The sequence below is a fragment of the Aquarana catesbeiana genome, linkage group LG08 (assembly GCF_042186555.1).
Source record: "Aquarana catesbeiana isolate 2022-GZ linkage group LG08, ASM4218655v1, whole genome shotgun sequence".
In the NCBI taxonomy this organism is placed as follows: domain Eukaryota; kingdom Metazoa; phylum Chordata; class Amphibia; order Anura; family Ranidae; genus Aquarana; species Aquarana catesbeiana.
The window spans coordinates 226,769,631-226,792,242 of NC_133331.1; positions in this window are offsets into that span (position 1 = coordinate 226,769,631).

Genomic DNA, 22,612 nt, shown 5'->3' on the forward strand with positions numbered 1-22,612 from the left:
ACTCCAAGAACTGGGGGCAGCAGAACCTGTAACGAGCCCCTTGCTCGCTCGGTTCCACTCTCCCAACACTCCTCTGCAGCTATTGAATCAGACTGCAGATCGCAAAACATCTGATTGCTCGGTCATCAGATGTTTCGAGATTAGAACTACAGCTATGTGCCGTTCTAACCCAGTTGTGATAGCTCAGAACAAACGCCAGGCAGGCTGTATGTAAGTTCAAACAGGAATATCCTTTATTGCAAAATACAGGATTTTATACACTCAAAGTGGAGGTGCAGACCTCCTGCTCATATTACTCTAACAATACAGCTGTAACCTAATTAACCTAATTAACATGAGCTAATTAACTAATCCCTTTAGACAGCCTAGATGACTCAGACATGACCGTTAGGCCAGACTGGCTGTCTTGTAGTTCAGAAAATTCAATCAACATTATCACAATCAACATAGACTCTTTATCACACAATAGCAGAGTTAATTAACACAAAAAACAATGGGGATCTAATTACTCTTAGATCCCATAGTATAGACTTATTTACAATACACATTTTAGCAGACAATAGACAGACAGGTGTTGGAATTTACATCAGCATCTCCTAACAGTATCTGTCCCAGCATTATGAATCAGCCACTATTCCAATATGGCAAATCCAGGGTCCCCAGAGTCTGTGTGTCCTGGGGGACCAGGACCCGAATCCACAGTAATACCACCTCAAGGGTCTCCAGGCATAAAGCTCACAAAGAGCACCATTCCCCCAAATGCAAGGGCCCCCGACCGATCGGCAAGAGGCTAGCATACAGTCCCCTCCAAAAGTCTCTTTCCCGGCTAGGTCTGTCACATTTATTCCATGTTCTTCCCAGACAGGGTTGTGCTGAGACCATTGGATCATTTTGTCCCAAAAGTGGTATCAATATTTCATCTCTCCAGTGCATGGGTGCTTCCAGCCTTCCCAACGGAATCAGATGCTGATCTGCACGAGTTGGAAATTCCAAAAGTCCTCAAAGCCTATCTCCAGGCTACTTCTACATTCAGACGTTCTGACAGACTTTTTCATCATCATGAAAATTTTAAGGGAAATAGGCCTCGGCCAGAACCATCTTGGCCTGGATAGTAAAAAATATTCACCGGGCATATAGAGCAGCCGGGAAGAATCCTCCCAGAGGTGGTTAGAGCTCACTCAACCAGGCAGATGTCGTCTTCTTGGGTGGCACGGGCAGGATTGTCTCTGCAGACATTCTGCAAAGAGGATAACTGGTCATCACATCATACGTTCTTAAAACACTACAGGGTGGATCCAGCAGCTCTTACTACAGTAGAGTTTAAGAGGAAAACCATCCAAGCTTTTATGTCTATAGTTTTTCTTTGACAAAGTTTGTAGCATTAAACCCTCCCTCTCAAAAGCTCATTATGTATCATATGTATGCTGCCATGTTTGGCATCAGGAAAATGGAAAATTGTATCAAATACTTTACCGTAATTTTCCTTTCCTGATGCCAAGACATGGCAGCATACGAACCCTCCCTCTGATCTTTGTGCTTTATACGGAGAATGGGGGAGGTAGCTCTCAGTCAGACTTTTATAGAGCTAAACAGGTCCTGTGGGTGGATATAGGGGCGGAGCTATATCATATGTATGCTGCCATGTCTTGGCGTCAGGAAAGGAAAATTACGGTAAGTATTTGATACAATTTTCCCTTCTATTGGTTGAACTAGATGGAATTTTGTCTTTTTTCAACCAGACTAAATATGTAACTAAGTCTTTACTAAACTAACAGACACAATCCATGTACCCAAAAATTACAAATTATTAAGTTTCACAGATGGGAATCATTTTGAAAAAATAAAACAGAATATAGCCAGAGAGCTAAAACTTTGTCTGAGCTTACTTTAAAAAATCTTGATTGAAATAGTCAGAAACTACTATGACTATGACTAAGACTATGCTATGTGCAGGGTCAGCACCATGTAAATGTACAACACAATATACAGAGTGTTATAGAGGAAACATGCAACAAAATGCATTGAGGGGTCTCCCCCTTGGACTTTGTAGGGCAGAAAAGAGTAATAAGAAGTAGATATGTATAAAGGCACAAGGGTGCCAACTTTATTAGTATACAAAAATAGATATTTTAAAGTAAACACAATTCACTCTTGAGGACAATGCACCAATGAATAGACGTCAAATTGAATATACAATATATACCACCCAATGCTAATAATCCAAAATATTGCTCAAATTGAATTGAGTTCAGTTTAGGATTGATAGCATACATCCCGACATGTTTTGGAAAATCGCATTGGAATGTATTTTTTCCTTCTTCAGGGGAAGTTTTACAGTTGGGTAAATTATTCTCTTGTCTAACACAAATATATGTATAGTAATGTTGTCATGGTAACATTGCAGAGACATCAAAATATAGTCTGTAGCTTATTATGCCATTTTATAGAGTAACAAGGTAAAAATTACTTATATTTTTGACTCATTGGGGATTTAAAAAATAAAAACGGAGAGGCAAAATACATGCTGGCTGCATGAGTCCACACACATGACATAAAGGGTTGTCCGTGTGTCTATACACCGATTGCTGGGATGCATTCACAAGGGACACCTGATTTTTCCAACAGCGAGCAAAATTTTGCCACTGTGGGGACAAATGTAACAGGAGGACAATTAGATAGAACCTCCTCTTATTTGGAAGTAGTAGAAAAAGTAGAGAAAATTGTGACATACACATGGACAAAGAACCATGTCCATATAGTGCCTGTCATAACAGTAATGTTTACCTCAAGTTTTAGAGCTGCATACACTGCTGACATCCGGGGTGGTGACCAGTGGACTGACACAAGCCAGCCGGGTGTGAGCATTTAAATACCTGGTCTGATTTGGTATAAACCAATCAGATGGTCCATTCCGCCTGAGCAGCTGCATGAAATATATACAGAGTGCAGCAGTCATGTGTCATAGCGCCTATTACATTGCTGGTCAGGGGAGGGAAAAATGCCTCACTGTGGTCAGGAGGGAAAAAAGCTTGGTGTCAGTGGTCTGCAGGAGGATAAAAATGCCCGCCATATGTAGTCAGTGGAAGAAAATATTTCCCCATTGTTGGTGATCAGTGCTGATGGTGATAGCCATAGGGAAGAAAAAAGTCTTATCAATGGGAAAAATTGTGTTTATTGGGGGGGAAAGGTAGGGTACAGGGTGGTCAGTGGGGATAAATGATGAACACTGTTGCTCAATGGGGAGTAGGTAATATGGGTGCTTGGAGGTGGTAATAGGGAGCGTTGGTCTTAAGTGGGGAGTCAGGGGGACAGGTTTTATTTCAGGTTTTGAATTTTCTTATTTTGAGCAATGACAGCAGACCTTCAAAAGCAATACTGAACCCATTGTGACAACTACCACTAACCACTGTTACTTGAAAAACGCATGATGTGGCTATTTTTACCTGGTGTAATATATTACAATAGTTTTATTATTTGAAACTTTACAGGATTTATACAGTGCCAACAGTTTGAGCAGCACTTTTTTTTTCTCAAAGAAGTTTATTAAAGAAAAGAAATTACAAACTTGGCATAGATTCCAGATTCAACAAGTTACAGTGTACAATCGGTATACTTATCCTCACTTTATACCAGCACTCAACATGGTATCTTCATTATGCACCTTCAACACACTACACTACGGGGCTCACTGCTCTGTCCAACATCAAGCAATGTTACAGATTTGGAGCCTTATGCCACTACTTTAGAGTAATAGTCTGTCCAGTATGAGGTCCACAGGGGAGAGTCCCGGGGTATCCAGCCAGGGTGACCACAATGCCTAAAATTTACCAAGGCATCCTTTATGCTGGAAAATAAACCTCTCCAGCCGTAAAGTGTCCCCCACCCGGCTAATCCATTCCTTGAGCGTGGAAGGGTCAACTCCATCGCTAAAGGATAAGCAGGTGAGCCTGGAATAGGGCTCTTGCAATAGGTGGTTTAGAGTTATCCTCAAGGGGGAGGTCGTCCAGTATGCATGGTCTGGGATCTGTCAGGATATTAACTGAAAAGGCCTTGTTAATAGTGTTCAGGACCCCTGTCCAGTATAGGTGAAGCTTGGGGTAACGCCACAGCATGTGGATCAAGTCTCCATGATCTCTAGCGCACCGAGGGCAGTCTGAGTTTGGTCTCGTCCCCAGACTTGAGAGCGTTTAATGCACTCGTAAGACGATGTACAACTGGGATAGGTGTTGTGCTACATTAAGCTAAAATTGGACAAAAAAAATGAGAAAACAATCACAAATAACTAAAAAGTGTCCATGATGGTTTAGAACTCCATTAATATGTGCAGTTTAGTGTTCTTAGAAAATGAAAACACAGTAATGAGTACGGATGGTGGTTTCAATTCAGGAAGGAATCTTCATGCATTCAGATCAACATATAAGTGGTAGAAGTGGGTACTCTTACCAGAGGAGGTGGACACAATCACTGTACAGTGGAGTGTCATGCGAGCTTTGGGGATCAAACAATCCCAGGGGTACTGTGCTGGAAGACGATGCTGGAAGGTTCCATCCAGGGCAACCGTGATTGTAGAATAAAGTATGGATCCGCAGCAGGTGGAGGAGTGGTTCTCAAAAGGTAATAGGGTACTGGAAAAACGACTTCCGCCCCATATAGGTTCAATTCGTGAAAGGAAAAGAAAATCTCCACATAGGGCATGAATCCAATATAAAAAGTAGTTTTATTTAAAAAAAAGTGCCAGAAAATACTTTTTAACAAGCACTGGATAAGACGTGATCACAGAATGGTAATAAAAGTCACGTGGTAACAAGACATCAATTATCCAGTGCTTGTTAAAAAGTATTTTCTCAAGTCGTCTTCCAGGACGGCACCCTGAGAGATGACTGGTCCTCCTGACAGGAAACACAATCAAGAAAGAGGTTAAAAACCCCGCCCCTCCCTGCACTCCTCAGTTTTTGATTGTGTTTCCCCACAGCGAAAGTTTGTTTTTTTCTGATAGACCTAAGGCCATGGGCTGGAAGTCTCCCCCTGGGCGCCAGACTGCAGGTTTTTGGAAAGCCTTTGAGTCTGGTAGGGCTTGCCCTTCCCGGGGGGGTTAGTTTCCCCTATTTCTCAGGGGGGCAATGAAGAGCTCCCCATGAGGACTGGAGGACCCTGGGCACTGTGAGTCTCCAGAACTCCAGGGACCATGTTCCTGCTCCCCCCTCTCCTTACCTGACGGTCTTAGGAGATGATTTGCCAGATCTGTCTTTTTCCCTGCAGATGCAGGGGTCTGCTGGGTCTCCTGGCCGCCTCAGCGCCGGCGGCTGTGTGTGTGTTCGGCGCCATTTTGCGGTGGATCTTTCTGGAAGGAAATGACGTCACGGCGGCCCGGACACTAGAGCACGTGACCCGCAGACCTCAGCAAGATGTCGGCGGCGTTCGGAACGCCATGAGGAGCCAGCAGCCGGCACAGGGACTACAGGTACCAGCTGATAAAAGGGGGGTAGTCCTGGCCAGCAGAGGCAGCATCCCTGGGCAAGGAGCAGGCGTCCACTACTCGCTTGCTGCGAAGAAGCAGGAGGAGGCTACAGCTATTTTGGAAGCCACCGGGAGTGAGTCTACCAGGCTGGAGGAGATAAGGGAGGGGGTGGCCCTCTAGCCTTACACTCATAAGAGATCTCTGTTTAATTTTTACTAGCTAAACGGGCTTCTTGTTTTGCAGACACAGAAACCCAGAGTGTTGCCAGTAGACCCAAAAATCCTTCCCGAACCAAAAGGTGTGGGTACTGCAATGATAAACTGGCTGCAGAGCACACCAAGCCGTTCTGTTATAAGTGCATTCACAAATTGTCAGGGAAGGAGACTTCAGAAGTTATGAGGGATTTTCTCTCAGTACAATCTGAAATGCTGTCCACACTTAAAGCCTTTCAGGCTAGCCTCAGTGCTAGGCAGGATAGCAGAGAAGGCTCATCCTCCCAGGAAAGTGCTTTTACCAATGTTAGACAGGTAAGCACTGTTCCGCAGAAACCGCCATCTTCTCAGGATTCGGAGGAGGAGGCGGAGGAAGTGGAAGACCCCTGCCATAGTCTCCTTGAAGAAGGGAAAGACGCAGAGGATAGCCAGGAGGAAGGACACTCCAGACCAGGCCGACATATCTTTTCTACAGATGATATGGAGGGCCTCCTAGGGGCTATTTATGCTTCTGAGGAGATCCAGGAGCCAGAGGCACAGACTTCTGTACAGGATAGGTTGTATCAGGGGTTGTCTAAAGCTCAGTCCAAGGTGTTACCTATCCACCAGTCTCTGAAAGACATTGTCTTAAGAGAATGGAAGGAGCCAGAAAATAAACTTCAGAAGTTTAAGACCTGGAAACGCAGGTGTCCGTTTAAGGAAGAGGAGCAGGAGAAGTTTTTTAAACTTCCCAAACTGGATGCATCTCTGGCCCAGGTGTCCAAACAATCTGACCTGTCTTTTGAAGACGCAGGTAACATTCGGGACCAAATGGACCGTAGGTCAGAAACCCTTTTAGGCAGGGCCTGGGAGGCCAATGCGGCTACATTAAGTCCGGCTTTAGCTTCAGTTTGTATAGCTAGAAATACTAATATGTGGCTTAATAAACTGACAGATCATGTGGCGAGTACTTCCAAGTCCAAAGATCTTTTGGATTCCCTGGAGGTAATTGGTAAAGTGGTAGCCTTTCTTGCAGATGCTGCAGTGGAGTCGGTGCGGACTTCAGCTAAGACAGCAGCTCTTCTTAATTCAGCCAGAAGAGCCATATGGGTTAAGACCTGGGATGGAGACCATACCTCTAAGACTAGGTTATGCGGCCTTCCTTTTGAGGGGTCTCTCCTGTTTGGTACAGGGTTGGACCAAACCCTCTCCAGATCTACGGAGAAGGGAAAGAAATTTCCGGTTAAGCCTAAAAAGGCCAAGAGATTTTTTCGAGGCCCCCAGGTCAACAACCGGTTTAAGGACCGTAAGGAGGGAAAGAAATGGGGTGTTGGAAAAGCCAAACAGAAAGGAGCTCTCCTTTTCTCCGGCCCTAAGGTCGCAGACAAGGATCCTAAGTGACGCCAGCACCAAGGTGGGAGGGAGGCTGGCACAATTTATCCCTCAGTGGGAGCAGGTAGCCCGGAGCCCTCTGGTCCTTCAGTGGATAAGAGAAGGCTACAGGCTAGAGTTTGCCTCCAGGCCTCCGCAGACATTTCTACTGACTTTTCTACCCAGAGAAAAACCAAAGGCCATAGGACTGGAAAATATCGAGCAATTGGCAAGTCAGAGGGTCATTCTCCCAGTTCCGGCGGATCAGCAAGGAAAGGGTTTTTATTCCCACGTCTTTGTAGTTCCCAAACCATCCGAGAAATTAATCCTGAATCTAAAGAAATTAAACACCTTCCTGCGATACAAAAGATTTCGCATGGAATCGGTCTACACAGTCAGAAAACTCCTGTTAAAGGAAGTTTTCATGGCTACCATAGACCTGAAGGATGCATATCTGCATATTCCCATCCTACCTCAGCACCAGGTATTCCTTCGCTTTGCTATTCGCACAGATCCAGCACTGGCAGTTCCAGGCCCTACCCTTCGGGCTGGGGGCCAGCCTAAGGGTATTTACAAAGATTCTTGCAGAAGTCGTCTCCTACCTGCACCTTCAGGGGATCTCTCTGATACCGTATTTAGACGACCTGTTGGTCTACAACCTTTCCAGGGAATCCCTTCTCCTGGATCTGGACAGGGTAATATCTACCTTGGAGTCCCTGGGATGGTTGATAAGTCACGAGAAATCCTCCCTGATTCCTTCTCAGACCAAGCTCTACCTGGGCCTGTGGGTGGACTCAGTAGGGCAGAAGCTGAGCCTCCCGCAGGAGAAAATAGAAGCACTGTGTGCTTCAGTGTCTTCAATCCTGCTTCAAGAGGTAGTGTCCAGAAGGGGGATCATGAGGATTCTAGGTCTCATGACTTCATGTATTCCAGCAGTGCCTTGGGCCCAGCTCCACTCAAGACCCCTACAAAACTTCCTGCTATCTTCATGGGATGGAAAGGAGGAATCCCTGGATATTCTGGTTACCATCCCTCAAGGGATAAGAGATTCCTTACTTTGGTGGCTCAACCCCCAAAGGTTGGGGGCAGGTCATCTTTGGTCCCAGCTCCAGCCAGTGAGAATAACGACCTATGCGAGCTCGTGGGGATGGGGGGCCCATCTAGAAGAACTCCAAGCTCAGGGTGTGTGGGACACACGACAGAGAACTGCGTCCTCCAATTTCAGAGAATTGTTGGCTGTCAGGGAGGCTCTAATAGCCTTCGAGAGCAGGATCAAGGGGAGAGAGGTTCAGATTCTCTCCGACAATTCCACGACAGTGGCCTTTCTGAACCATCAGGGGGGTACATGGTCGCCTTCCCTAATGAGATTGACACAGGAGATTCTAGAATGGGCAGAACAAAGGATACCGTCCATCTCTGCGGTGCACATAAGGGGAGTCTTCAACATAAAGACGGATTTCCTCAGTCGTCAGACAGTACAACAGGGAGAATGGGAGCTGAATCCCGAGATTTTCTCCCTGGTCTGTCAACAGCTAGGCACACCGGAGATAGATCCTCTTTGCCCGCAGGGAAACCAGGAGAGTCAAGAGATACTTTTTTCCTCTGCAGGGAACGGGGTCCAAGGGGTTGGACGCATTAGCTCAGGAATGGTATTTCACTCTAGCTTATGCTTTTCCTCCCTTAGCCCTGATTCCGAGAATTCTTCAAAGACTAAGTCGGGCCAGGGGCAATTTGATCTTGATTGCTCCCTGGTGGCCCAAGAGGTCCTGGTTTCCCACGTTGTGGAACTGGGCGGTTTTACCTCCGGTTCAGCTTCCAGAACGTCAGGATCTTCTGCTTCAAGGCCCTCTTTACCATCCGAACCCCGGTTTCTTCAGGTTGACAGCTTGGCTGTTGAAAGGGAGAACCTGCGCAACAAGGGGTGTTCAGAGAGAGTGATTGACACCCTGTTGCTGAGTAGAAAGCCTGTAACAAGGCGCATTTATGCTAGGGTCTGGGGGGCTTTCTCCCGTTGGTGTGAAGCGAGAGGAGTCCCCCAAAAAGATATTCCAGTTATCTTAGACTTCATACAGGAGGGAGTAGACCGAGGTTTAGCTACCAAGACTCTGAAAGTTCAGGTGGCGGCTTTGTCTAGTTTTCTGGATATTAAAATAGCTCTAGATCCTTTAATCAAGAGATTCTTGTCGGCTAGAGAGAGACTTTCCCCGGTGCAAATGAAGGAATTTCCACCGTGGGATTTATCTTTAGTCTTGGAATCCCTGACTAGGGCACCTTTTGAGCCGTTGGCTCAATCTTCAGTTAGACTAATTTCTTTTAAAACCGCCTTCCTTCTGGCTGTTACCACAGCCAGAAGGGTGGGCGATTTGCATGCTCTTTCTATGAAGGAGCCCTTTTTCCGTCTGTTAGAAGACAGAATTATTCTCAGGCAGGACCCTTTGTACCTTCCCAAGGTGGCTTCACGCTTCCATAGGTCACAAGAGATTATTTTACCCTCCTTCTTTCTCAATCCACAGAACGAGAAGGAAAGGGCCTTCCATACGTTATATGTCAGGAGATGTCTATTGCTTTACCTAGAAAAGGTTAAAGAGTCCAGGAAATCTCAGCATCTGTTGGTCAGTTTTTGTGGAGTTCGAAGAGGCGAAAAGGCCTCTAGAACGACCATTGCTAGATGGATTAGACAGGCTATTGCCATAGCTTATGAGCATTCAGGGCAGACGGTTCCAACTAATCTTAAGGCTCACTCTACAAGGTCTCTGGCAACCTCTTGGGTAGAAAGAGCCGGAGCATCGGTAGATCAAATTTGTAAAGCAGCAACGTGGTCAAGCCAGAACACGTTCCTGAAACATTACAGAGTGGAACTTCTGTCACCCCAGGACCTGGCCTTCGGCAGAAAGGTCCTGCAAGCGGTTGTCCCGCCCTAAGGTAGGCCTGAGCTACTTGCTCTTCTCTCAGGGTGCCGTCCTGGAAGACGACTTGAGAAAATGACCAGTTACACTTACCGGTAACGGTGTTTCTGGGAAGTCTTCCAGGACGGCAGGCCTACTTCCCACCCGGTTTGTATTATTATATAGTAGTACATTGGAGGTGTTTTTGTTTCACTTTCATGCACTGGTGTGGGTCAATACTTTTGCACAACTGAGGAGTGCAGGGAGGGGCGGGGTTTTTAACCTCTTTCTTGATTGTGTTTCCTGTCAGGAGGACCAGTCATCTCTCGGGGTGCCGTCCTGGAAGACTTCCCAGAAACACCGTTACCGGTAAGTGTAACTGGTCATTTTCTGGCACTTTTTTTTAAATAAAACTACTTTTTATATTGGATTTATGCCCTATGTGGAGATTTTCTTTTACTTTCACGAATTGAACCTATATGGGGCGGAAGTCGTTTTTCCAGTAGCCTATTACCTTTTGAGAACCACTCCTCCACCTGCTGCGGATCCATACATTATTCTACAATCACGGTTGCCCTGGATGGAACCTTTCAGCAGCATCTTCCAGCACAGTACCCCTGGGATTGTTTGATCCCCAAAGCTCGCATGACACTCCACCATACGGTGATTGTGTCCATCTCCTCCGGTAAGAGTACCCACTTCTACCACTTATATGTTGATCTGAATGCATGAAGATTCCTTCCTGAATTGCAACCACCATCCGTACTCATTACTGTGTTTTCATTTTCTAAGAACACTAGACTGCACATAATAATGGAGTTCTAAACCATCATGGACACTTTTTAGTTATTTGTGATTGTTTTCTCTTTTTTTTTTTTTTTTTTTTTTGTCCAATTTTAGCTTAATGAGCATCACCTGTTATAAACATTATGTTATTTTACTTTATATAGGATGTGAGCACGTCATCCTGGCACTTATTATATGTAGCGCTGCATCTATTTACTACTTGTATACCTTTTCGCACGGTGCACCACACTGTTTGATGCTGGCAGCTATTTTCACTTTCTTGTAATAGTGCAATTATTTAAGAGTATTACTTGTGCTACATTGAGGGATAACATTTGGACAGCCTGGAGGACCTCTTTCCACTCTTCCTCCTCAAATGTGCCCACGTCATTCTCCCACTTGCTCACCACCCCTAAAGGGAATCCCACCAGGAATACCGACAATAAGATTGAATAACAGCTAGAAATAAAGCCTTTGAAACAGGACACCTCCTCCATGTAGTGAAATATGAGGGTTGGGGATAGCACCCACGGAGTCCCACTGGATTGAGCCCTAACAGCATGTTGCAGCTGCATATGGTAAAAGTACATCGTCTGTGGGAGTGGAAATCGCTCCCGCATATCAAAAAAAGAGCTCAATTTACCCGCCACAAAAATGTGGTTCAGGAGTATGACTCAGTGTTTCCTCCACCGAGCCCCACATGTCAAGGATCGCAGTTCTGGATAATATCCATTGTTCCATTGTCCCAAATTGGGCTGTATTTGGTAAAGCTTTCGACAGCCTGTATGTGTCTGGCCTTGTTCCAAATCTTTTGAAGCAGAGCAAATGTGGGGAACCTCTTATTAGATTTTGCATAGGCCAAGGCCTCCAATCCCTCTGCTATGCTATTAACCCCTGTTTGAGCAGCACAATATAAAGGGAGATAATACAGCAACAATACATATTAATACAAGAGGGTTAGGAGGGCCCTGCTCCAGCGAGCTTACAATATTATATATGTTTGTAGAGTCATCTCAAGCGTTTGTCTAACAAGGATAATAAGGAACTGTCGCAAGAATATCAGCTACAAAGGCTTTACACTTACAGTGAAGGGAAAAAAGTATTTTATCCCCTGCTGATTTTGTATGTTTGCCCACTGACAAAGAAGTGATAAGTCTATAATTTTAATGGTAGGTTTATTTTAACAGTGAGAGACAGAACAGCAAAAAAATCCAGAAAAATGCATTTAAAAAAAGTTATAAATTGATTTGTATTTTGAGTGAAAAAAGGATTTGACCCCTTCGCAAAACATGACTTAGTACTTGATGGCAAACCTGGTGTGCACACATCTCATGAGGGATTTTGTCCAACGCCTCTTTGCAGATCCTCTCCAAGTCATTAAGGTTTCGAGGCTGACGTTTGGTAACGCAAACCTTCAGCTCCCTCCACATACTGTAGAACATTTTGTTTTCTATTGATAGAGGTTTAAATACAGACTGAGATAGGGAAAACACACAGAGCAGTAGGGCCCACTGTCACAACTCACCAAATCTCTAACCAATGTTGCTGTGTAAAAACATAAGATGGCATTACTCACACCCCTTGCTGTCCTCTGCATTCGATGATCTCATTAGTCAGCACTGCAGAGGAAATAAGTAATGATAGACTACCATATCCATTAACGATGTCTATGTTTAGAGGGGACAGCAATGAGCAATGGGGTAAGCTGCCAAAGTAGGTCCTGAGCTGATTAAGGTCTTTGCTCTTTGGAAGGTGTGCCTCACACTGTTATCTCAGAACACAGCCAGTGAGTAAAAAGCAGGACCTAAAAAATCCAGGTTAATTGATAAGTATAATATAATATCTGAAAAAACATTTATAGGACTATACTTTCCCTTTAAAGCAAACTTGTGATTTGTCCTTTCAGGGCAAATCAACAGGTTTGCTTTAATTTCCATGCCTTAGCAAAACATGCACATCTACAGTATCTCACAAAATTGAGTACACCCCTCACATTTTTGTAATTATTTTATTACTGTATTTATTGGCGTATAACACTCACTTTTTCACCATAAAAATCGGGTGCAAATAGCGTGTGCGTGTTATACGCCAATACTTCAATTTTAGCTGCCTCGGAGGGGACAGAGAGCAGGGTGGGATGAGCGCCATCAGATTACATACAGTGAGAATCTCCTGTTTACTTGGCAGCCTCTGTAATAGAAAGCCCCGTCTCCTGGGCCGCCATTGGACCACTGTTCGATCAGGCTGTACTGATTTCAATGGTGAGGCTGCTGCATTGAAGGCAATGGTGAGGCTGCCGCATTGATGGTAATGGTGAGGCTGCCGCATTGATGGCAATGGTGAGGCTGCTGCATTGATGACAATGGTGAGGCTGCTGCATTGATGGCAATGGTGAGGCTGCTGCATTGATGGCAATGGTGAGGCTGCTGCATTGATGGCAATGGTGAGGCTGCTGCATTGATGGCAATGGTCAGGCTGCAGATGGGCACTGACTCTTATTTTGCTTCAAAGTTTCTTATTTAAAATGTAGGTTTTTTTCCTGAAACTTCCCTCTTAAAATGAATGTGCGTCTTATACGCCTGTGCGTGTTATACGCCGATAAATACGGTATATTTTTTCATGTGACAACACTGAAGAAATTACACTATGTAAAGTAGTGAGTGTAAAGCTTGTATGACAGTGTCAATTTGCTGTCCCCTCAAAAAAACTCAACACTCAGCCATTAATGTCTAAACTGCTGGCAACAAAAGTGAGTACACCCCTAAGAGAAAATGTCCAAATTGGGCCCAAAGTGTCAATATATTGTGTGGCTATCATTCTTTTCCAGCACTGCCTGTACCCTCTTGTGCATGGAGTTCACCAGAGCTTAACAGGTTGCCACTGGAGTCCTCTTCCACTCCTCCATGACGACATCACAGAGCAGGTGGATGTTCGAGACCTTGGGCTCCTCCACCTTCCGTTCGAGGATGCCCCACAGATGCTCAATAGGGTTTAGGTCTGGAGACATACTTGGCCAGTCCATCACCTTTACCCTCAGCTTCTGTAGCAAGGCAGTGGTCGTCTTGGAGGTGTGTTGTGGGTCGTTATGATGTTGGAATACTGCCCTGCGGCCCAGTCTCTGAAGGGAGGGGATCATGCTTTGCTTCAGTATGTCACAGTACATGTTGGAATTCATGATTCCCTCAATGAACTGTAGCTCCCCAGTGCTGGAAGCACTCATGCAGCCCCAGACCATGACACTCCCACCACCATGCTTGACTGTAGGCAAGACACACTTGTCTTTGTACTCCTCACCTGGTTGCCGCCACACACAAGTGGCACCATCTGAACTAAATAAGTTTATCTTGGTCTCATCAGACCACAGGACATGGTTCCAGTAATCCATGTCCTTAGTCTGCTTGTCTTCAGCAAACTGTTTGCGGGCTTTCTTGTGCATCATCTTTAGAAGAGTCTTCCTTCTGGGATGACAGCCATGCAGACCAAATTGATGAAGTGTGCAGTGTATGGTCTGAGCATTGACAGGCTGACCCCCATCCCTTCAACCTCTGCAGCAATGTTGGCAGCAGTCATATGTCTATTTCCCAAAGACAACCTCTGGATATGACGCTGAGCATGTGCACTGAACTTCTTTGGTCCGCCATGTTGACGCCTGTTCTGAGTGGAACCTGTCCTGTTAAACCACTGTATGGTCTTGGCCACCGTGCTGCAGCTCAGTTTCAGGGTCTTGGCAATCTTCTTTTAGTCTAGGCCATCTTTATATAGAGCAACAATTCTTTTTTTCAGATCCTCAGAAAGTTCTTTGCCATGAGGTGCCATGTTGAACTTCCAGTGACCAGTATGAGAGAGTGAGAGCGATAACACCAAGTTTAACACACCTGCTCCCCATTCACACCTGTGACCTTGTAACACTAACTAGTCACATGATACCGGGGAGAGAAAAATGACTAATGGGCCCAATTTGGACATTTTCACTTAGGGGTGTACTCACTTTTGTTGCCAGCGTTTTAGACATTAATGGCTGTGTGTTGAGTTATTTAGGTAAAAGAAGCTCAAAGAAATAACCTGTACTCATGTAAGAGTATGTGACTCGCTCCATGTGACAATGATTTTGAACTGAATTTTGACAGACACTTCTGCTGTGTAGTACATAGCAATTCCTGGCTGTCATTTTGACAGCCAGGAATAGCAGCAGGAACAGGGATGGTAGAGAATGAGAGGAGCAGGACATAGTTTAATTAGGACATATCTACTACATTTATGGTCCTAAAGTGGTTAAGAACCATTCACATTATATTGTACTGTGGTAAAATTTCTTTTTTATGCTTTAATCCATAGCTGGCAATTGGGGAGCAGGTTATCCTTTCATCCAATACATTGCTGTAGGTGCCACTGGAATTTTAATTTTTTTTTCTTGTTTGGTTTCTCTGGTTTCTCAGTTTTGGTCATCGCAGCAGTGACCACCCTTCTCCTTTTGCAGCTGGGTTTGGAACTGCCCTTGGCACCATAGTTTATGTATTGCAGTGCGCTGCAGTAAACTGCACTGTTTTTACAGCACACTAATCCCTGCATATTCTTAAAACCATCCTATAAGTCAGTCCCCTAGCACAGCAACTTTTATTCAGATGTAAAGTCACTGAAATGTTGACCCAGTGCTCTAGAAACCCAAATTCCAAGCTTTTTATTTTTAATCTTCACTTCTTTAAAGATCCATTTTTTTTTTTACAGATACTAACAGGCATATGCCACTGTAGAGAAAAATCAATTGATCTTGTACTGTTTAGGTAGGAGTAACGTGGGAAATATTGTTTTTCTGTCAAAAGTACAGTGGGGACAGAAAGTATTCAGACCCACTTAAATTTTTCACTCTTTGTTATATTGCAGCCATTTGTAAAATCATTTAAGTTCATTTTTTTTCCTCATTAACCGCTTCAGCCCCGGAAGAGTTTACCCCCTTCCTGACCAGAGCACTTTTTGCGATTCAGCACTGAGTCGTTTTAACTGAAAATTGCGCGGCCGTGCGACGTGGCTCCCAAACAAAATTGATATATAAATAATATTTTTTACTTTTTGCTATAATATCCCCCCAAATTTTTTTTTTCCTCAGTTTAGGCCGATATGTATTCTACATATATTTGTTAAAAAAAAAAAAAAATTGCAATAAGCGTTTATTGATTGGTTTGCGCAAAAGTTATAGCATTTAAAAAATAGGGGCTAGTTTTATGGCATTTTTATTATTTTTTTTACTAGTAATGGCGGCGATCAGCGATTTTTTTTTTTTTTTTTTTTATCGTGACTGCGACATTGTGGCGGACACATCGGACATTTTTGATACTTTTTTGGGACCATTGTCATTTATACAGCAATCAGTGCTATACAAATGCACTGATTCCTGTGTAAATGACACTGGCAGTGAAGGGGTTAACCACTAGGGGGCTAGGAAGGGGTTAAGTATGTGCTGGGGAGTGTTACTAACTGTGGGGGGGGCGTGGCTACATGTGACACGTCACTGATCTCTGCTCCCGATCACAGGGAGCAGAGACCAGTGACACTGTCACTAGGCAGAACGGGGAGATGCTTGTTTACATTAGCATCTCCCGTTCGTCCTCTCCGTGAGGCGATTGCGGGTATCCCCGTGGCGATCGATCGGTTCCCGGCGCGCGCACAATGGCACGGCGGAAAATTCAACGGGACGTACGGGTACGCCCATTTGCCCAGCCGTGCCATTCTGCCGACGTATATCAGCGTGTACCGGTCGGGAAGTGGTTAATTTATACACAGCACCCCATATTGACAGAAAAACACAGAATTGTTGACATTTTTGCAGATTTATTAAAAAAGAAAAACTGAAATATCACATGGTCCTAAGTATTCAGACCCTTTGGTTAATATTTAGTAGAAGCACCATTTTGATCTAATACAGCCATGAGTCTTTTTGGGAAAGATGCAACAAGTTGCATCTGACACATAATCACACACATAGGCTGGACTTGATGGACTTGTGTCTTTTTTCAACCTCACCTACTATGTAACTATAAGTTCTTCACACCTGCATTTGGGGATCCTCTGCCATTCCTCCTTGCAGATCCTCTCCAGTTCTGTCAGGTTGGATGGTAAACGTTGGTGGACAGCCATTTTTAGGTCTCTCCAGAGATGCTCAATTGGCTTTAAGTCAGGGCTCTGGTTGGGCCATTCAAGAACAGTCACGGAGTTGTTGTGAAGCCATTCCTTCATTATTTTAGCTGTGCGCTTAGGGTCATTGTCTTGTTGGAAGGTAAACCTTCGGCCCAATCTGAGGTCCTGAGCACTCTGGAGAAGGTTTTCATCCAGGATATCCCTGTACTTGGCCGCATTCATCTTTACCTCGATTGCAACCAGTCGTCCTGTCCCTGCAGCTGAAAAACACCCCTACAGCATGATGCTGCCACCACCATGCTTCACTGTTGGGACTGTATTGGACAGGTGATGAGCAGTGCCTGGTTTTCTCCACACATACCGTTTAGAATTAAGGCCAAAAAGTTCTATCTTGGTCTCATCAGACCAGAGAATCTTATTTCTCACCATCTTGGAGTCCTTCAGGTGTTTTTGTAGCAAACTCCATGCGGGCTTTCATGTGTCTTGCACTGAGGAGAGGCTTCCGTCAGGCCACTATGCCATAAGGCCCCGACTGGTGGAGGGCCGCAGTGATGGTTGATTATCTACAATTTTCTCCCATCTCCCGACTGCATCTCTGGACCTCAGCCACAGTGATCTTTGGGTTCTTCTTTACCTCTCTCACCAAGGCTCTTCTCCCCCGATAGCTCAGTTTGGCCGGACAGCCAGATCTAGGAAGGGTTCTGCTCGTCCCAAACATCTTCCATTTAAGGATTATGGAGGCCACTGTGCTCTTAGGATCCTTAAGTGCAGCAGAAATTTTTTTGTAACCTTGACCAGATCTGTGCCTTGCCACAATTCTGTCTCTGAGCTCTTCAGGCAGTTCCTTTTGATCTCATGATTCTCATTTGCTCTGACATGCACTGTGAGCTGTAAGGTATTATGTAGACAGGTGTGTGGCTTTCCTAATCAAGTCCAATCAGTATAATCAAACACAGCTGGACTCAAATGAAGGTGTAGAACCATCTCAAGGATGATCAGAAGAAATGGACACTTAAATATGAGTGTCACGGCAAAGGGTCTGAATACTTAGTACCATGTGATATTTTAGGTTTTTTCTTTTTTAATAAATCTGCAAAAATGTCAACAATTCTGTGTTTTTCTGTCAATATGGGGTGCTGTGTGTACATTACTGAGGGAAAAAAATGAACTTAAATGATTTTAGCAAATGGCTGCAATATAACAGAGTGAAAAATTTAAGGGGGTCTGAATACTTTCCGTTACCACTGTACCTTGACCAGTGGTTGCAAATGTAAAAAAAATGTAGGGTTAATCTAAAACATTGTGCTCTTCTTCACAGAATGGAAACTCACCTATCAATCAAATGTCTTTGAGCAATGATTGCACACCAGCATCAAAACCATTAATGCATCAACTTGATTAGATTTGAGAATCATTTATGGTGACATTCCCAATCAATCACATCTATTTCCTACGCACTTGCACTATTTCTGCTCCAACCTGTGTCATGAAAGGAAGGATATGGAGCTTTAGTCAGTAGGTAAACACTTTCTGGGTACCTATGGGACAAAACCAAATCATTCATAACCTTCTAATTAACCAGTGTAAACAGACCTTGGAAGCACTTTCTTGTAGATCACAGAGGACCTATAAAATTGGTGATAGGATGTTACAGCACATATAAATAAATCCAACTAGCAACAGTTTATTTTATAGGTGTTACATGTTAAGATGATGCAATAAAAGAGCAGTTTTTAGATCAAGATTATTAAAAGATTTTCATGTTAAAAAAAAGATTATTAAAAGATAATTTTACTGTCCAGTAACGGTTTGATGTACTTACACCTGCACCATGACTTACACAATTCTAATATATGAATGTGGGGAGAGACACTGCTCTCTCAGAAGAATCAGACTGAAGTGTGTGTGGCCAGCTATAAATTAGCCTAGTGAGTTACTAATGAATTTTTTTGTGTTTGTTAACTTCAGTTACTTTCAGTATTTGTAGATTAAATTTAGACATGTGCACACTGAAATATTTCGTTTCGGAATTTCGTTTTCGTCCAAAAAATAAATGTATTTAGTTACTCCCGAAATTCGTTTTTATTCATTTCGTTTTTTGTTAAAAATTGCATTCATCGAAAAATCCAAATTAATTAAGGTCGAATCTGTCATTGAAGGCTTATGGTATCTGTCGAATGTTCAAAAAAGATTCGACAGAGCAGCTAAACTGTACGACGCCGCAATTGTACATTTCCAGTCGAATTTTCCGCCTACAAGCTAGCTGTAGTAGAATTCTAATGTTGTATGACTAGTAGTAATTTATATTTAATTATTTTACTAGTCAACCAACATTAGAATTTTTCTATAGCCTATGGGCGGATGCATTTTACCGGAAATGTACGATTGCAGTGTCGTACAGTTTAGCTGCTCCGTTGAATCTTCTTAGAACTTTCGACAGACACCATAAGCCAAAGATTCGTTTGTTTGTTTTTCGTTGCTTTGTCGAATCTTTGTAGTTCATGTTGAATGGTCTACTCTACCCCAACAGTCAGCCAACTTTCACATTTGTTTCTCAATCTCCAAGTGCAATGGTGGGCACGGCATCCGACGTTGTGTCAGATATTGATATGGCATTATAATATAGGATCTATAATAATAAATCCTCCTCCCCCCCCACAACACGGGCAGCCAACACTAGCAACACTAGTATCACTATCAAGTTCACAACACTAACACAATAGCAGCAGATTATTATGAAAAAGTTAAGTTGAACTGTAGCTTGCTTCACTATTGTTCTGCTGCTGTGCTTATGCTTAATTGCTAAATAATTCAGGTTCTCTGACAAACGGACCAACTAAGATTTACTGTCTTCTGAAATGATTCAGTGTGTGTGTCTCTCTTGCTAGCAAATTGTAAGTGAAAGTAAGTTGGCTGTACGTGTGTACTTAGTTCTAGCTATTTTACTGTACCTCCTCTTTGGTTACAATCGGCCAATAACATTCATCATCATCATTTTTATTTTACTTCCCCCACCCAATTCCAGCAGCGATGTCGAATCTTTTCTCGATATGTAGAATAATCTTGGACTAATAGAGTTAAAGGGGGGTTCCGGCTGGGAAAAAAAAACTAAAAGTCAGCAGCTACAAACACTGTAGCTGCTGACTTTAAATAAGCACATTTACCTGTCCTGGGTTCCCGCGATGTCGGCCGCCCGAGGCCGACCTGTCCCTCGGCTCTCGGGTCCCGGCGCCGCCATCCTAACTAAGGGAAACAGGCAGTTTCACTTGCGGCTTCACTGCCCGTTTCCTATTGCACTTGCGCGAGTCGCGCAGCGCTTTGTGAATGCGACGCGATGTGTTGTGGGACACACACAGTTCCCATAACACACCGCGCCCCATTCCCCAGAAGACAACACGGGGAGGAGAAGACAGAAAATCACCGCGGTGTAGGAAGAGGCAGATTAGGAAAACTGCCTAGCAACAGCCATTTCAGGTGAGTTACATTTTTTTTTTTTTCTCCAATTTTTTAGGGATTTTTTGGTGCAGATTTTTTTTTGTGGTGGACCTCCACTTTACGGTTAGGCACATTCGACCACAGGTTCGATAGACACAGATTGTTATTGTCAGCGTCATGTCGAATCTTCTATCTATATTGAACTGTTTAAAACAGAATATATTGAACTGTTGTCGCAACGAAAACGAAAATAAAGCATTTGTTTATGTCGGATCTTTCGGTTTTCAGATTCTGCGTGTTTGTTTTTGTTTGTTAAGACGGTAACGAAAATACCTGAAATTCGGACGAAAATGCATTCGGACGAAAATGAATGCACATGTCTATTAAATATGTTAGAATTGTAGAATATATGAAAAAAGTGGTTGGACAGTTTCCAGAAACAGATCATTCCTCCCAGTCCCTGGTTTAGATAAGAATTTGGGGAGAGAGACACTGCTCTCAGAAGAATTATGGGATTTTAGAGGGAGGTAATAGGTCCGTTTAAGGTGAGCACCAACAACAGCAATAATTAGTATAAAAAGTATAAATTTATTGAAAGATATCAGATAAAAACAGTACAGCCGAAATACATATTGTGGCCGTGAATTACAATTTGATAAGTGAAATCAAATACGTGAGTATGCAGGAGCAGCCAACATGTTTCGCATAACGCTTCATCAGGGTACTGCATGCATTACTGATTTCATCTAGGTTACAGGTTAAAGGTATAAAATGTATCATTAGTATAACAATACATATCTCCTATGATCAGTTCAAAAATCGAATGACAAAAAACAAAAATCAGTTGTTAAATTGTATAACATTTGTAAAAGTGTGTGTGTGTGTGTGTGTGTGTGTGTGTGTATATATATATATATACACACTATAGCGCATCATTACATAAAGCATTCACTCATCATAAAACCACTTGAGGCCAGAAGATACCCGGTGGAAGCCAGATACAACCAGGATTGCCGGCGAGTAGATTGGATCGTGTATGGTTGCCGAAAACCTTAAAATAATATATCAATCTAAAATTAGATTTGTACATATAATAATAATAACTACAATATAATATGATAGAAATGGAAGCCAGAACACTGATGAACAATGCATTAGGCATAATAGAATACAAAATGCCATGATGGTAGAATTGGTGGTAGAATTGCTATCCTGACTTTTGGATTTGAAAATAAGTGATTCACGTGTATTTTGTTTAGCTCTCTGATAGGCCTTTTTGAGGACTTTTTTACTGTAACCCCTGGTTTGTAATCTGAGATAGAGGGCCATGGTCTCGAGCTCAAAATCCTTGTCCCTGGCACAATTGCGCCGCGTCATGTCCCGGGACTGTGATGTCATAGGGGGCGGGGTCACCGCCTATATAAGTCATAGCAGAGCGCACAGACAGCATTACAGCCAGAGAGAGCGTAGTGTCAACATCTCTGGAAGAGAAGAGGGAAAAGACGATCCAGATGTCCGAGGTCCTCCGCTAGCAAAAGAGCGGCAAAAAAAGCAGAAGATAGCGGAGGAGCCCGGCAGAAGGAAGAAGGCACCGGAGAAGAACCATAGAGTGCGGAGACGACACCGGAGAGAGGGAGAAGAGGCCTGAGAGACCCCCGAAGTCGGCAGAAGACCCCCGAAGTCGGAAGAAGACCCCTAGAGCTGCCTAATAAATTACTTTTAAAACCTGTGTAGTGTGTTGTTTTTTTTTTTTTTTTACACTTTTTTTCCCTAGGTGAATGGGTAGGGGTATGTACCCCATACTCATTCACATTGGGTGGGAGGCCGGGATCTGGGGGCCCCCTTTTTAAAGGGGGCTCCCGGATTCCGATAAGCCCCTCGCCCACAGACCCCAACAGCCAGGGTTGTCGGGAAGAGGCCCTTGTCCTCATCAACATGGCGACAAGGTGCTTTTGGGGTGGGGGCGCCCCCTCCCCCAAAGCACCCACCCCCCATGTTGAGGGTATGCGGCCTGGTATGGCTCAGGAGAGGGGCTCGCTTGTCCCCACCCCCTTTCCTGACCGGCCAGGCTGCGTGCTCGGATAAGGGTCTGGTATGGATTTTGTGGGGGACCCCCACGCCGTTTTTTCGGCGTAGGGGGTTCCCCTTATAATCCATACCAGACCTAAGGGCCTGTTATGCCCCCGGAGGGGAAATCCCCTCGCGCTCACCGCAATAGGAAAATGTGTTTTTCCTATTGCAGCCAGCGCGAGATGTACAGTACCCTGTTGCCGAGAACCAGCGCGATGGGTTCGCGCTGGAAACATTCTCGCGGCCGCGTACTGTAGTTTGTACAAAAGTCAGATGCCTTTGTG